Here is a 17278-nt window from a genome sequence, read left to right as displayed (position 1 = left end):
TTTATAGCCGTCAGATCCATTTCATTATCATAAGCAACAGTCCAGATCTGTGGACCGTTGCATTCAAATCTGCAAAGTAGCCCAACGGCTACAAGCCACGTCGCCGCATCACGCCACTAAACGACAAAAATACGGCTGCATCGCGCCTGCTGTCATTGTCGCCGCTAGAAGACAAGAGAGTGGCCTTCAATTCCCGCCCACGGCGCGTCTCCCTTAACTTCTTCCTTTTGGGCTAGCCTGGCATCCTGGGTCACGGGCTCAGTCACCCTCCTACCCGAGATCATGTCCTGGGCCTCCCACTGTGGTCTTGCCCCAACACCAGTGGAAGCATGAATAGTTCAAAAATGGTGACCCAGATGCTGCTTTTGACGTGGTGCCCGGGCATAAGAGAGCCCGGTGAACTTGCTCTTATAGGGAGAGGATCCTCTCCTGAGCTTTATTTTTGCCTGAGCTTCCTGAGCTTTGCAGCAGATGAAAACACGTGGCTCATATCAGATCCAATGGTCTATCATTTCTCCTTACCTTCACAATTACTTTGTTTCTTTCCTCTCTCTCTTTTACTTCGATGTTCTTCTTTACCTTCCCTTTCTCTCTCTTCTTTTTCCATTTATTATTCCCTCACTATCGGATGGAATTTTCTTATGACAAAGCCTCTCTCTCCTTATCAATCTCTTCTGCACTTAATTAAATTGCCAAGAATCATGTTGACTAATTTCATTACAATTCTCAAGTCTTTAACTAACGCTTCCAACTCCTTGTTCCCATGAATCAATTCCATTTCTACAATCCTCCTAAACCCAATCAACCTTCTAAACCTGGCACCATCCATCAAAATTTAAGAAAATCAAAATAACCCGTATCAAATTTCCCACTTGATTTAGTTTATGCAACCACGGGTGATGGCGGAGAATTTGATAATGAAGGTGATGTAGTGAGGTTTGGCGGAAATCTCTGGCTGGCGCTGTAAGAAGATGGGGAGGTCGGCTTGGATTTCATCAGATCGGAGGTAATTTGGTTATCGAATTTCACCCAAAATAAATTGTCAAAGCTTACAAGCAAAGGCAAAAGCTAGGCATCAAATTTCACATTGAAGACGAGCCAAAAGCTCAAAGGTGTACAACAACATGTTATAAACACGTACAGCAGAGTTTTATCCAATTTCTTGGAGGAAATGAGAAGGCCAGACACTGAAGATATGCCAGTATAGAGATAATCATTGAAGATATGCGACTGTTGAGCAGATAGCTACAGCATTCTTTAGTGAGTTCCCATGGCAACGACTTTAGTGAGCTCCCAAGCAGGCCTTATTGCCGTGATATCAGCAACCCATGCGCTAACATTTGGGCAGCATTCGAACAGTTTCTTGGCTTGTGTTTCCATCAAGTAGTGTGTGGTTGGAAGGTGGTGAAGATCTGCCAAGCTGAAGCAGTCACCTCCCAAGTATTTCGATTGGCCCAGACGAGTCTCATACACATCGAGAATTGTACCAAACTTTAGCTTCAAATTCCTCCACAACTGCGAAGTCTGTGGGCTTGCCAAAGGCAGGCTTCATAGCTAGCTCAGAAGTCAGTTTTGAGGCTGCTGGGTCGTACTTTAGAGCCTCCACCTCTGTTCACACTGATAGAATTGCCATCTTCTTTGAGTCTGGGAAAATCAGCGGGGTTCCCTTTGAAGCATACTCATGGGCAATGTATTGTGTAATTGCTCTTGACTCTGCATTTCACAAGGTACGCATCTTAGATTCACAGACACAATTTTATATATGGTGTGTAAATTTGATGTGGCTGAGAGCTAAATACAAACTTACCAAAGAGCTGAAGATCTCCGTCTTCAAAAGCTGGAACAGTGGAACTTGACCAAATGGCTGGATTGTATTGCAAACAAAGAAACATAAGAATAAAAGAAAAAAAGAAAATTTTACGGTACATTAATGTACCAATACATTAAGTATGCTAAATTTGATACGGTAGATTAATATACCAATACATTAAATATGATAAATTTGTTACAGATGTAGACTGACTCTATATATAAGTAGACTAGCTTGACTTGATCTCAAATTAGTCTACCTCTATATCGAGTTAGTCTACTTCTGTACCGAAATAGCCTACTTGATATATCGGTAGATTAATGTACCGTAAACGAACCTGAAAAGGAATTCTATTTTTATTTCAAGATTCTTACATTGAGGGCAAGGAAGGACTCCTTTTTATGTTCACCACCTCTCATGTCTACCGGAACAAGCTCGAATTCAACCTCTTTCTCCGAGAGGGTTGCCAAAACTCACCCTGCTGCTGTTGAGAAAGCGGTTCTATGGACTTTGATGTCGGCCATGACTGTGGGCTGTGTTTGGTTTGGACGATGAACTGAGAAAAATATGTGCTTTGATTTATAGGAGTGTATTCAATTCAAATTTTAAAAGATTTTGCTTGAGTTTTTATAATCCATAGATTTACTTAATCCACGGATTGTTTAAATTCTATATGAACTCTGATTGATTCTAATGGATTGATTTACTGGTATTTGTTTAGATTTTACAAATCTTTATGATGTTTTTGGTAGGTTAATTTTTTTTCCTTCTTCTTTAAAAGCAATGGATATATGGATCCAACTATAATGCTATATCAGTGACAAAAAAGTGTATATATATATATATGGCAATCTATCATTCTTTATGTTGTGTATAATGATATATGAATCATAAGAGAAAACTAATCAACCAAAATGTTACACAAAAAATAAAGTAGTAAACTAATGACATAATTTATTTCATATCTAATTTACAAAAGAAACATGTGTGTATGTAACGACCTATTCTGACATTAGATGTGTGTGTGTGTGTGTATATATATATATATAATATTTATCCAGAGCATAAGAGGATTTATTTATTTCTCCACAAAAGCAAAAAGATAGATGAGAACTCTCCCCCTCTCTCTCTGGTGGTGGCAAACCCTAGCTTTAGGTTTTTGTTCATCGCGATCCTTGGCCTCCGATGAGTCTCATTCTCCTCGTGAAGCCTGTCTGTCGCTCTCCTAGAGGTCGTGCTTCCCCTCTGTTCAACTTGTTGGTTGTGGTATCCGTCTCTTGACTTGCTTCTCGGACCTTTTCGGTGGTGCTAACAAGAAGTCTGTTCTGGAGTCCGATTTCTTGAGAGACATTTGCTGGAGGAGAGCTTTCTCTAAAACGGATTTGGGTGCGGCAATCGGAATTTGGGATCCTGGTTCTATTTATTCTTTTTCGCAGGGGATGAGATGTTGCTACGATGGTGGCTGGGCAGGCTTGGCGGTGGTTGCCGGTGACAGAGGAAGTTGGGATGCAACCCGATTTGGGATTTTGAAGGCGTCCGGAGGTGATTACTGGTTGGGTCCGATCTGGTGTACTCGATCGGTTTGGGCTGGTGGGTTTCTGCAGATGGCTTCTACATGCTAGGTTGGCATGCCTCTTTTTCTTCTGGTGGTGGTCGATTCTCGTCTCCCAGTGGTCTAGCACCAAGGAACGGGTGGCGCCGATGGAGGTCACCATTGTTGGGTTTCTCCCTCCGATTTGCTCTCCTCCCTCAAGCGAAGGCGGCGCGGTGTTTTGCTTTAAGAGGAGATGGTAGCGTAGCAGTCCAATCTGGCAGTGCTTGGTTGCCTAGTCACTTGGGTGTCCAGAGTATCCTCAGCTGGGCCTGTTCTTGGGTGCCCAATAGGTTGGGTGCCCAGACCAGCTCTGATTGGGATTGGGCTTATTTTGTTTCTGAGGCATCCGCTTTGAACTCTATTTCGGGGCGAATTTGGATCCGTATTTGGGACCCGGGTGGCACACATATCCGGATCTTGGATCCGAGACAACTACTCATACTGATTTGGTATTGGTTCTGGTTCTTAGGAGTTCGATTGCTAATTTTTGAGTTTCTGACACCCTCAGTTACTTTCGACTCCTGGTGAGAGAATCACCTCTTCTAGCCTTCTAGGTGATCATATCACCGGTTTCGGTTACGGTTACTTTTACACTTACACTGCTCTCATGACATATGCAGTGCAGTGATGTCGTTCGGCATCAAGTCACTTCCTGGTTACCTTTCATTTTAGATGCATTTGTGCAGCTTTTTATCCTTTATTGTTTTTCTTCATTATAGATGCGCTTGTGCATCTTGTTATGATTTATTATTTTCTTACGATGTTTTTGTATCGCTCCATGTACTCCTCAGTTTGCAATTAATATAGTCTGTCGTCTTTCCTTTCAAAAAAAATGTTTATCCAGAACGAGGTCTCGCTCTGAAATTAAAGTGTGAGATTAGAGTTTAGGGTCACTTTTCAGTCTCATATCCACATCTCGACCGTGTTGTTTTTAGGTACTAATCTATAAATCATCTCTGCAAAATTTCAGTCAAATGGATGATCTTTAAGGTATCTAACTAGCTTAAACTAATGGACGGACTGAATCTGTCTAACCTGAACCGTACTAGCTTTAAAGCAGTTATCAATGCCTTAACGACCATTAATTTGGCTGAAATTTTACAGAGATAATCTATACATTAGTACCTAAAACCTGAACGATTGAAATATGGATATGAGACCGAAAAGTGATTCTAAACTCTAACCTCGCACTTTAATTTCAGAGTGAGACCTCGCTCTAGATAGGATCTGATATATATATATATATATATATATATACATCCGACTTCGGGTTTGATTAAAAAAAAAAAAAAAACATGTGTGTATGTATCATCTTAACAATAACATTGAAAAGGAGCTTAATTAGCTAAAGAGATTAAGGCTTCCAGAGCTATAGTGATAAAAATAAGAGCTAAATAGTAAATAATGGTTACTACCCTATAGTTTGGATCCAAAATCAATTCAGTCTCTGAACTTTCAAGTTCATCAAATACACCCCTGCACTTTTCATCCAATAGGTCATTCCATCAATTATCCGTGAAATGAAACCGTTAAATCGCTGACGTGATATGCCAACTCAGCTTCAATGGGGTCCACTTGAGAGGGAAGATTCCCAAATTAACCCTGGCTCACTCTTCCTCTTGATTTCACCCAAAACCCCAACCACGTCTTGCAGATCCAAAATGCTTTCAATTCTTTCTTGGACACAGACACCAGCAGCGAAAATCAGCCTTGATCGAATCTCCACAGCAACAATCTCCAGTGCGTGGAGTGGATGGAGACGCTGCCGAGAGGGGTGCATATATATGGCCCAAAACTAAAATACAAGAGCAGTGCAACTGTTGCTTTCAATTTGAGAGACAGAAATAGAGGGCTAATCAACCCAGAAGTTGTTCAGAAGCTGGATGAAAAAGAAGGCATCTCTCTTGGCATTGGTTTTCTCAATCACATAGGGTTGTGCATCTTCAAGATACAATGTTGTGCAGGCCAATGGAAAATGGCAGAAAGGATAAAAAACCATGGGTTTGTGCGGGTTGAAGTTCTAACAACTTCTCTGGGTTTTCTCACAAACTTTGAGGATGTTTACAAGTGATGGGTTTTGAGGCAAAGTTTCTAAATCCAGCCTTTATCAGATAGGGTGAGCTGCCTACTATTGAATAGGAATCTGAGATTTTCTATGGGTTTTTTACTTCAACAGTGTCTGAACTCTTCGAGGACTTTTGAAATGATACCTGAGCTTTCAAAGTTATCAATGTGATACCTGGACTCTAATTTTCTTATCAAAGGAATACCTACGTCAGTATTCCGTTACGGGTCCGTTAACTATGACCACGTGTTGGCATGTTAGACACAAAATAAGAGTAAAAGACTAATTTACCCTCAAAAGTATTTTTTAATTATTTTTAATTCTTTTTTTTTTTTGCTTTCTCTCTTTCTTTTTGTCTTTCTTGTTTTTCTTTTTCAGCTTCTTCTTCCCCTGCTTTCTTTCAGCTTCTTCGTCAGCGACCCGAAGGTCCCCCAAGTCGGGTTCTTCGCCGCCCCGGAGCCTATCGCCTCCTCCCCTCCGGTCTCCGACATTTCCCCCTCCGGCAACTCTCTCTTTCCCGTCATGATCCCTCCGCCACGTCAGTCCACCGATGCCGCCCTCCCATTCTCTTCTCCCCCTGCCTCCCCCGGCCGCCGCGACTCCCTCACCTCCTCCGACCTCTTCACCTGCAAATCTCACACTAAAAACTAACACCACAACACCTATCCATTTCTTTTTTCTATACAATCACCGCCACTCACCCTAATAATCATTCTCTCCTTGGAAACACAAAGCCACCAGATTTATCCATTCCTTTTCCTACCTCTCACCACTGAAGCCACCACTTCCTTTTTGGTTTGGGAGCAATAGTTTATGATTGATTTAAGATCTGAAATTTTCTTTGTGTGGTTAGTTTGGACTAGTAGGGGTGGATTCGGTAATAAACTGATCCATTTGGTGATGGAATATGTTGTAATTACAAGATCTGATGTTGATTTGAGATGGAGATTGGGGAGGAAGAAAAAAAAAAAAGAAGATGAAGCAGAACTGCAGAAGAAGAAGAAGAAGAAGAAGAAAGGTCGAAGACCAAGAGAGAGAGAAGATTCTGTTTTATGTTTAATCTATCACCTAAAAAAAGTATAAATATAAATTTTGTAGACATTAAAACGCTGGCAGCTCCCGCACCAGTGGTGGGGAGTTGAGTTGTTATGCGAGAGGTTGAGGGTTCGAACCTTATGTCTTTCATGGTTTATATATTTTGTTTAATTATTCTGTACCTCTTAAAAAGAGTATAAATATAAAGTTTGGAGATCCAATACCGAGAACAGTTTGTTCTCTAGTGGTGGGGAGTTGGGTTGTCGTGCGAGAGGTTGGAGGTTCGAATCTCAAGTCTTCCATGTTTTGTATGTTTTGTATAATTATTCGGTATCTTTTAAAGAGAGTATAAATATAAAGTTTGCAGGTATTATACTGAGGATAATTTGTCCTCCAGTGGTGGGGAGTTGAGTTGTTGTGAGAGAGGTTGGGGGTTCGAACCTCATTTCCTTCAAATTTTATAGAGGGAATTTAGTTTTTGATCCATTTTAGGGGGAATTGGGATAAAATGTCTGTTTTGCCTTTGTTTTTTTGATCACATGCACCTCACATGCCTCTAGATAACGGACCCGTAACGGAATACTGACGTAGGTATTCCTTTGACAAGAAAATTAGAGTCCAGGTATCACATTGATAACTTTGAAAGTTCAGGTATCATTTCAAAAGTCCTCGAAGAGTTCAGACACTGTTGAAGTAAAAAACTCATTTTCTATTACTGATTCTATTCCAATCTGAGAATTCTTTTTATTTTAATTTGAAGTTGAAAATGATTTGGAGGTCTTGCCGGATGTTTGTGCAGATGAATTCAAAGCGCAAAGGATAGAAAGGTTTTAATATTTGGATACTTTTGTTCTTGTTCAAAAGACTCGGGTGAATGAACTTGTTGATTCATGTTTATTATAGCTCTGTATTTTTGTTTTTCACCTTTTGGGTGCTTGTAGAATTTGTTTAGAAATTTGTATCATCTTGACAAATGGTGGAGCACAAGCAGAATTACGAATGGTATATTATTTTTGAATAATTATGGAATTGACAAATGGGCACGGATGACTAAGTCAGGGCTAATTTAGGAATTTTTCTTGCATGTGTGTCCCACAGAAGCTGAGTTGGCATACCATATCAGCAATTTAACAATTTTATTTCACGGATGATTGACGGAATGACTTATTGGATGAAAAGTGATAGTGCGGGGGTGTATTTGATAAAATTGAAAGTTCAGAGATTGAATTGATTTTGGATCCAAACTATAGGATAGTAAGCAGTATTTAGCCTTAAAAATAAACAAATTATTAGATGAGAGCGGAGGCAAAGGCAGAGGAGGATAGTGGGAAGATAGGTCTATTGAGAGCTGCTTCTTCTAATTCTTTCTTTTTTTCTTTTTTTGGGTAAAGAGTTTCTTTATTTTTTGAGTGAGAAAGAATCCATCAAAATCTCTTGGAAAATGGTTAGATTGTTTTTGAGTTTTCATATGTATAAAAAAAAACACTATAAAATGCTTCAAAATTCAACATTGAATGAAATCCTTAAAAATCCGTATACTTTTGAATATCTGCAGATTTAAATAGATAATTTTAACTCTTAATTGAATACATCGAAATTTTAAAGAATTGTTTAAAATCTCAATTAAATACCCATAGACTTCCAAAATACAAAAAAATCTTACAGACTCTTAAATAAATACACCTTTAAACTTTGTTATGAAGCTTTTGACATATGGCGTTATATTTATAAGCTAGGAAGAGATCAATGATTCAATGCCATCCACAAGGCAAAGTTTACGGACTCCATAATATTTAATATTTGTAGATTGTTATAGTTTCGGTGGTTTCATATGCTCATGCATGATGCGTCGCCATCCACCAACCCGGCAGTCTGGCACCAGTCTTCTCTATTAATAGTGCAAGTCAAGGACTTGGTATTATATTTCAAAGTTATTCTGAGCTGGGTTGCATATGCAGTATGCACATATGTCACCATTAGTTTAATTGTTAATTGGTTGGGTGCGCAGCAGCTATTCTTCTTATAATTTTATATTTTGAGAAGGGGGGTTGAAATTTGCACACCCTATTTTACATTCTACACACCCTTTGCATTTTTTTAATATTTCTTATCAATTCAAGATAAATCTCTTCCAAAACTACCCTTCTCTCCCTCCCTCCACAGAACCGAGAGTGATGTTGATTGTAGGTTAAAGTGGAGAACCCAGAAGCAAATCAGCTTCCTGAAGTGGATTCATTACCAGCTGGATTTGTTGACAGCTCCACAAAGCCACTGGCTCCTCCAACTCCCACCTTTGAACAAGAGAAGCCTCCGGGCAATCACGAAGATGATAATGCCTCGGAGATGGATCGTTCGAAGGAGCTTGTGGATGAATTGGGTGCAAATGAGTTGCAAACGAGCTGGGATAAAGGAGAGAAGACACCCAAACTACAATCAGAATAGAAATGTAATCTATTGGATGAGCATCTTGAAACCTTCGCAACAACCAAGTCTTGTGCAACCAAACATGTAACTCTTGAGAAATATATGTCCCAAGTAATTAAGCTATAACATCAACAGATAGCTACTTCTTCTGTTGTGTCTAGAATCCTCATAAAATAGCACATTGCCATAGCAATAACACAAGCAATTATGATTGAGGATTCTTTCAAAATAAACAAATAATCGAACACTGCATAGCCTCATCGAGATAGAGCAGTAGCATGTGCAATGATTCAGTAATCAATTTGCAAATCTAATCAAAGACCCACCCGCTGCTCATGTTAGTCCAAAGTCATCCTTCATCTCCGTCTGAACTAAGAAGCTCTCCAGCTCCCCTTTGTTCCACTCATCAAAGATTTCGGCCAACTCCGAATTCGAAAGCCCACTGATGTTCTTCAATACGTCGTAGGAAGAACATCATCGCCGACGACGATAACGCTGACGCTGACGTCATCTTCCCTCCGATTCCCCACAGCACCTCAGCCGCCTCGATCGCCCTCCACGACGATCGCAAAGACCTATCTGCCCCCAGATCATCTCCCTCCCCAACCAAAGTACCCACCTTTATCGACCTCTCCGATGAACCTGACGACATCGACGAGATTCGGATCCTCCGATTCAAACCCACCAAAACCCACTTCAAAAAGCGAAGGACAAACCCGTTTACAACAGGGTTCGTATCAGAACCGGGCCAATCCTCCTCCGATTCTCTCACTGACTACCCGCCATTCGTTTGTGATATTTGCGCCTACGACAAGTTTGGGTACCAATCTTTTCCAATCGAGAACTGCAACCATGTGTATTGCTCTGATTGTGTGATCAACTACATTGATTCCAAGCTCCAAGGAAACGAACCCACAATTTGGACCCGCCTTCGCCACGCATAGCCCGTTCTCCACCTGAGCAACCTTGTGGAGAATATCCTAACGTTGGAGTACGTCTGGTGAGAGAGAGAGAGAGTGCGTGTTTTAGTTGTAGGCTGTGGAAGGGAGAGGATGAGACAGAAAGTATAAGGGTGATTTGGTAAAAGCAGCACAAGGGGTGTGTAGAATGTAAAATAGGGTGTGCAAATTTCAGCCCCCTTGAGAATTTGAGGCATTAATAAAGTTGATCGTAACTATTCCTAATCAAAATAATTATTAGAATTGTCAATTTGCTTTTAGGGTTTTAAAAGAAAGTCAACAAAGAATGAATTGAAGCGAGTGTAAATGACTAAGAGCATTTTTAACGAACTCTCTATTTTGACTTCTTAGCTATTTTAGAGAGTATGTTTAACTTTTTATCCATTTTAACAGCTGCACCAGACTCCTAAATGGCTCTCTATTATAACTTTTAGCTTTCTCGCTCCTAAATATAGAGAGCGAAATGAGGCTCTCTATAATTTAAAACATTCATTTTGAGTTATTTTATGTAATTTATAAATACATTTAAACTATTTGATCTTCATTTTGAAAATAATATAAATTCAAAATGATCTAAAATAGAGAGCACTGATACAGACGTATTTCTAAAGTGGCTAGCCAAAATGAATTTTAAGCTACTTTAGTTAAAATTTGACTAAAAAATGGCTAGCATTGCTAAAGATGCTTTAAATGAGTACACTATTTTTGATTTGTGAAACAATATAAGGTATGAGAAATTCTACAATGTGTTAACGTTAGAACTGATGGCTCTAGTTAGCTTTAGAGAATGGGAGAGAGAGAGAGAGAGAGTAAGACACAAAAAGTATAGTGGTTCGTCTCCCGCCTTAGTGGGACTACGTCCACTAGAAAGTTTAACTAGTGTGTTTGGGCCTTGTGGCCCAAAAGGGATTACAAGAGATGTAATGGGATAGATCTTTAAGTGGGAGGAGGGGTCCCTTTTATAGGTAAGGGAACTTCTCTCTTCTACATTTTCTTAGATGTGGGACGCAAAACCACTATTCTAGTCTTAGAAACCATGTTGGCAAGGCCGGGAAGGTGGCTTCCTGGCGAGGTATTGGCCGTTTCTGACTACCGTGGCGTAGCTTGGACATCGGGCTACGGGATGCATGTTGCAGTTGGGTCCCACCATGGATTGTGGACCCCCCTAAGAGGGTGTTACTTATGCTTGGTGAGATAGCAAACTAGCTTACTAGTAAAGGTATCTACAAGTCCCCAAGTAAGAGGAACTTCTTAGTTGGGGAGTTATAAACATAAAGTCATCAAGCATAAGTGACGTCCAGGCGGCGCCCAGCCCCTACAAGTCCCCAAACTCCTTAAACAAGAAGGGACTCTTTAACTTGTAAAACAAATATAGGAACATGCGCACATGGAATGCTTGTTGTATTGAGCAATGTATGTAAGTTGCACGGATATGCATTGGCATATACGAATGTACGATGTGCATGATACATGTTGATGTATATGTGTGAATGACGCCGAGTATGATCGATTATGACGTATAAACTCGAAAACGCGTATGGTTGTGTGAACATATCATGCATAAGCATATGAATTGCATATGATGTGCGTGGTGCTCACAAGAGAACAAACGAGGTCGAGTTGAAGAGGTTATGCTCGATGTAAGTTGCATGATTGCCATGAAGGCAAGCGTTTGTAATTCGTGAACGATGAATGCGCGAACGCTTTTGTTTGTTTGGTTTTTGCTCCTATTAATGGAATGCGAAAAGAATTCGATTTGTTGCAAACGACAAATGGTAGAAGAATTCAATGTTCCATTAACATGTAGTATGTCGAGGAGACATGAGTGTAAAGCTTGAGAATGCTGGAAGGCAAGAGAGTGAAAACTCGGGGATGTCGGGAAGGCTTGAGCCGGAAGCTCGGGGTTGCGGGGAAGGCGTGAGCGGGAAGCTCGAGGTTTCCAAGAAGGCGTGAGCGGAAGTTCGGGGTTGCCGGGAAGGTGTGAGTGGGAAACTCGGGGTTGCCTGGAAGGCGTGAGAGGAAGCTCGGGGTTGTCAGGAAGGCATGAGCGGAAGCTCGAGGTTGTCGGGAAGGCGTGAGCAGGAAGCTCGAGGTTGTCGGGAAGGCGTGAGCAGGAAGCTCGGGGTTGCCGGGAAGGCGTGAGAGGGAAGCTTGGGGTTGCCGGGAAGGCGTGAGCTGGAAGCTCGAGGTTGTCGGGAAGGGGTGAGCCGGAAGCTCGGGGTTGCCGGAAAGGAGTAAGCAGAAGCTTGGGGTTGCCGGGAAGGCATGAGCGGAGGCTCGAGGTTGTCGGGAATAAGTGTGCGGGAAGCTCGGGGTGTCGGGTAGGCATGAGCGGAAGCTCGTGGGTGCCACGGAAGCATGAGCGTGAGATCTTGTGAGCATGAGATCTTGTGAGCAGGAAGCTTAAGGTTGCCGGGTAGGCGTGAGCGTTAAGCTCGTGGGTGCCGCGGAGGCATGAGCATGAGAGCTCGTGGTGGATGGGAAGCTCAAGGGTGCCGGGTAGGCGTGAGCGTTAGAGCTCGTGAGGGGAAGCTCGAGGGTGCTGGGTAGGCGTGAGCGGGAAGTTCGAGGGTGCTGGGTTGGTGTGAGCGTTAGAGCTCATGAGCAGGAAGCTCGAGGGTGCTGTGGAGGCGTGAGCGTGAGAGCTTGTGAACGGGAAGCTCAAGGGTGCCGGGTAGGCGTGAGCATTGGAGCTCGTGAGATGGAAGCTCAAGGGTGCCGCGAAGGAGTGAGCACGGAGCTCAGGGGTGCCGTGGAGGCGGTGGGCGTTAGGTAGCAAACCTAATCTTTAACCCTCAAGCATCGGGGGTTAACCGCCGGATTAATGGCTGCCGTGGGTTGCGTTAACCGGTCCCTTTACCCTTTCCCGGAAGAGAAAAGTTTGACTGTAATGCTGCATAGCGGTCATTGTCATTATGAGGCGTTGCCTTACTGCTTGGCAGTTGGTTGTAGACCATAGACTCGTGGAGTCTAGACCCGTTTAGGTCTATTTCCCGTGGGGAAAGTTTGACAAAGTATGGTGTCCGGAGGCTAGACCATATGTTTGCATGAAGTATATGTAAAGTTTGTAATTGTATGAACAATGACAAATAAGTATAGCAAGTAATAATATATGGATCTTATGGCCATGTGACATGCATATTAGATAATTACAAGTGTGATGGTTGTCCATATAAAATTTAGGAGTAGCTCTCGATGAAAGCTATGAAGCATTGTGAACCTAGAGTTTAACTAAAGCATGCAGGATATGTTTGAGCGCGTCAAATTGTGTTCGAGCAAGTTAGGTGTAGTTGAGCGGGTAGGTGCTAGGTGAGCATGCGAGGCATGGCCCAAGCAAGTCGTGGCCATGCTCGATACCCAAGCAAGTCGTTATCCGAGCATGTTTAATTAAGTCATGAGTGTCACAATCTTCTAGATATGGCATAGGTTGTTTGAGTGTGACATGTTTATTTAATTTTTCAATTAAATAGAAGCATGGCATGCGTGTATATCATGTGCTTGTAATTAAGTTGCTAATAACATTTTTGCATTTTGTAAGCATGCTTAAGGATCATTGAGATCAATATTTGAAGCATGACATATCTAGCATGTAAGGCCTAGAAAGTATTGTCAAATCTACGAAATGTTGTAGGCATGCTCAAGAGTTATGAAAGCATGGCATTGGCGTGGCACTAGCTCAAATTGAAAGAGCGTAAAAAAGAAGATATAGTTACTTATCTCGTGCAGGTTTGGAGTAAGCCGGAATTGAAATTAAAACAACTGCCCAAATCATGTTGGAGTTGTCCAAGCATGACGCTCCATTGTTTTGGCGGATAAGTATTCCGATAATGTACGTCAACTCGTAGTTGCGGTTGAATGCTTGATAGAAATAGTTGAATTCCTTAAAACAAAATAGATGATTAATATATGGATTTGTAAAATCAACATCAATAATTTGCATATGTATTTTGATAAAATTGTAAGCAAAGTAATAATTGATGACAAATAACTTACATATATATATATCTATTTTGTTTAATAGTCATGTGGTTGTGTGCGTAGCACATGCATGACATAGTGGGGATGTTCATTTAATCACAAAGGATTATAAATATTGACAAGCTAGCTGGCACAGAAGCTAAGCATATGTATCTATATAGGCATATATATATATATATATATATATATATATATATATAGCTAACCACTTGATAACTAATCACAATACTACGGGGGGTGTATTGTATTTGGATTTGTGCAGACTTTTTGAAAAGTTCACAGACTCTTTAAAAAGTTGATAGACTGCTATTGATTTCTTAAAACCTGTGAGCCCCTGAAAGTTTTGTTTAATTTTTAAAAGGCAATTTCAGCCAATAAGATTTTCACATGGTGATTTAAAGTGAAGAAATCGATTTTGGAAATTGTTTTGGGTGTCGAGACCACCTATTAGGCCTTATAATTTAAGTTTGGGCCAGAGTTCTTCATTTTGGGCCTAGAAGGTTACTAAAGTTCATTGAAGCAAAAGATCGTCGAAGCAAATTTGGAAGGAAGGCGAATTGAGTTGAGGTGAAGATTTGAATTTTTAGTTTTTACGAAATTGAGTTTCGGATCTAAGACAGAGTTGAGAAATCAAAAAAGAAGTTGTTGGCGAAAAACGAATGAAGGAGCGAGCTCAAAACCCAACACAATTATTGCAGGGGTAGACTTGTCATTTCACCAGCACCCAAATCTGACCTAAGCCCGAGCCTTATCATTGACATGCATCGCCCACAGCCACCGTACATGACCACCACAGTTGCAACACTACTGCCCCTCTTCGTTCATCGATTTTCGACCATCACCTCGCCACACCGACACCACCGTCAGACTCAGCAAGCCCTAGAGAGCAAAACCCGAACCATTGCCTTAAGCTCCGACGCCGGAAAAAGTTGAACACACATCGCCGGAACCTGAGACTCTGCATGTCGTCGTTTTTCAATTCCTCGGCATGTTTGAGTTACTCGACTACCAGGGATGAAGTCAGCACCTCAAAGAGAATAACCCTCTAATTCCGGCAAGAGCCGCCGTACGCACCGCCGTCGAACTCCCAGACCTTTTTAACTAGGTAATTTCGTCCTCTCCCTTTAGCTTTGAGATTGATTGGAATTCGAGAATTGTCAATTTCCTTTTAGGGTTTTAAAAGAAAGTCAACAAAGAATGAATTGAAGCGAGTGTAAATGACTAAATGAGTACACTGTTTTTGATTTGTGACACAATATAAGGTATGAGAAATTCTATAGGCTTATAAAGAAATGTTATTTTGATAGTTGATACTTGATAGACAAAGAATGTGACTTTCCTATACTCATAAGAGTCACAAGTACATGAAGAGTTAAAGTCTCAGTTGGAGGATAGAAATATATAAAAAAAAACCTAGAAAAGAACGCGCCTCACGCACAACCTACCTTGTCCTTCTCCCCTTTTGCTTTATCACTCGTCCGACTGCGCTGCCATACCTGTGCGGGCCTCTGGCCTCGCTAGCGTGTGACGAGCATGGTCGGATGGGTCTTGTGTTCATGGGTTCCTCCATGGTTGAGCAACGAGTTCTTCTAGCGTGAAGATGACCAGGAATGGGTGGGCGGCTCGATGGATTGGAGACCAGATCGGATCCGGTCTGGGTTGCTAAAGGGTGATCGGATTTCTAGGTGGAAGCGTCACATGGTTTGGCATCGACTGGTGGTAGATTTGGGTAGTAGGAGGTGGCGGCGACTGGATCTTCTTGCCACGAGTGCAGTGGTGAAACTTAAAAGAGATTGAGGACATTGATCGGGCATTAGCGCGGACTAAGTCCAGATTTGTCCTACTCTTTTGGTTTTTAATGATAGGGATGCTAGTCATCACCGGTTGCCAACGTGGTGGAGGTGGTGGGAGAGTGACGCTGATCTGGTGGCGTTGGATTTGGAGGGTTTTGGGCCTGGTGTATCTGCTGGGTTTTTGGGCTGGTTGGTGGGCCTGGGTCACGTCATTAGGTTCTTGTTGGGCTGTTTGTGTTTTAGCTTTGTTGTGTTATGAGTTAGTTTTAATTTTTTCGTCAGTTTTGATTATAATAGAGTTTTATCAAGTTATTGTAGGGAGAGTCGAGCTGAACGCCTGAATGTCGGTGTGTGCACTCAAAGTGCCTTATCTGTCCTAAAGAAGTGGCGAGTCATTATCACATGGACGCAACCCCCTAGTGGCAAGATGAAACTAAGTGTCGTTGGAGGTTGTTCTAGTTGACAACATAATGGGAAAGCAGGTTTAATTGCTTTATGGCTTTGTATGAGCTTTATCTTTCCATTGTGTCACTTTTGTGAAGCAAATGGAGTTGCTCAGATGTCTGGTATGTCAACCCTTGCTAGTTGATGCATGTTTGAATATATAAGTTTAGTGGAGGCTCCTGTTATTATTTAGGATGTTCTCTCGTTGTTAATTATTCGGGTTTAGGCTTTATGTCCCCCCCCCCCCCCCCCCCCCCCAATTGTATTCAACAGTTTCATTAATGAAAGCTTGAGGGCAGCTGCACCGGCCCTTATTTAAAAATAATAATAATAATAATACTAAATAAAGAAAATAAAGTCACAATTTCTTAATTAGTATTATCTATTTTTCATATATATTTATACTACTCAGCAATGGTAGTTAGTCCGGAGAAAGTAGAAACAAGGTCATTTATGTGACAAATTTTCGCAAAACTTGGCAATTACTATGTAGGCGAAGTTTGACAATTTAGAATCCCAAATTATACTGTCGCCATGCACATGATTTCTTTATATATACAAATATAGCGATATAGATACCCTTCAGCTAAACGATATCAACTTATCAAGCACTACTGCTGTGGGAGTGGTCAAATTCTGCTGGGCCTGCAATTAAGGCGATTAACTCCGCAGTTAGTATGGCGTTAAATTTCAGTCATGAATGCGGCGATTATTACGACAATAACTACGCACAGTGATTATGATTATAAGTGCGCAATGAATGACTATCATAAATACGCAATGAATGATGGTTTATGATGGTTGTAAGTATGCAATGATTAACTGTTATTAGTGCGGCAATAATTGTCATTATAAGTGTGTAAATAAATGCAGCCATCAAAGCAGAAATAATGGCGGCTTGTTCCTGAAGTAAGTCATCACCTATATAAAGGAGGCTCGACGTCCAGGTAATCCATCGAATTCCAATTATTTCTACTCCACTATTGAGAAACATACTGACTTAGGCATCAGAGGGTTTTCTGCAGGTACCCCCCTCCTCCTCGAGCCGACGGTCAAACTCCAGGTCAACGCTTGAGGGAAGCTTCTCGATTGTTCCCAGGTCAGCTCCCACTCCAGTCCGCATTAATTGTTGGGTCAAACTCCTCTACGGAATTTTTCACCTCCAACAAGTGGCGC

At 41.5% G+C, this 17278-nt stretch overlaps 1 pseudogene; it reads right to left on the bottom strand.

Annotated features, from left to right (window-relative positions):
* Positions 1–1257: 1257 nt before the first annotated feature.
* Positions 1258–2334, bottom strand: LOC112173392 (annotated as a pseudogene).
* Between the last annotated feature and the right edge of the window lie 14944 nt (positions 2335–17278).

This window comes from Rosa chinensis, chromosome 6 (genome assembly GCF_002994745.2).
Source record: "Rosa chinensis cultivar Old Blush chromosome 6, RchiOBHm-V2, whole genome shotgun sequence".
Taxonomy (NCBI): Eukaryota; Viridiplantae; Streptophyta; class Magnoliopsida; order Rosales; family Rosaceae; genus Rosa; species Rosa chinensis.
This window is presented reverse-complemented; position numbering and strand designations above follow the sequence as displayed.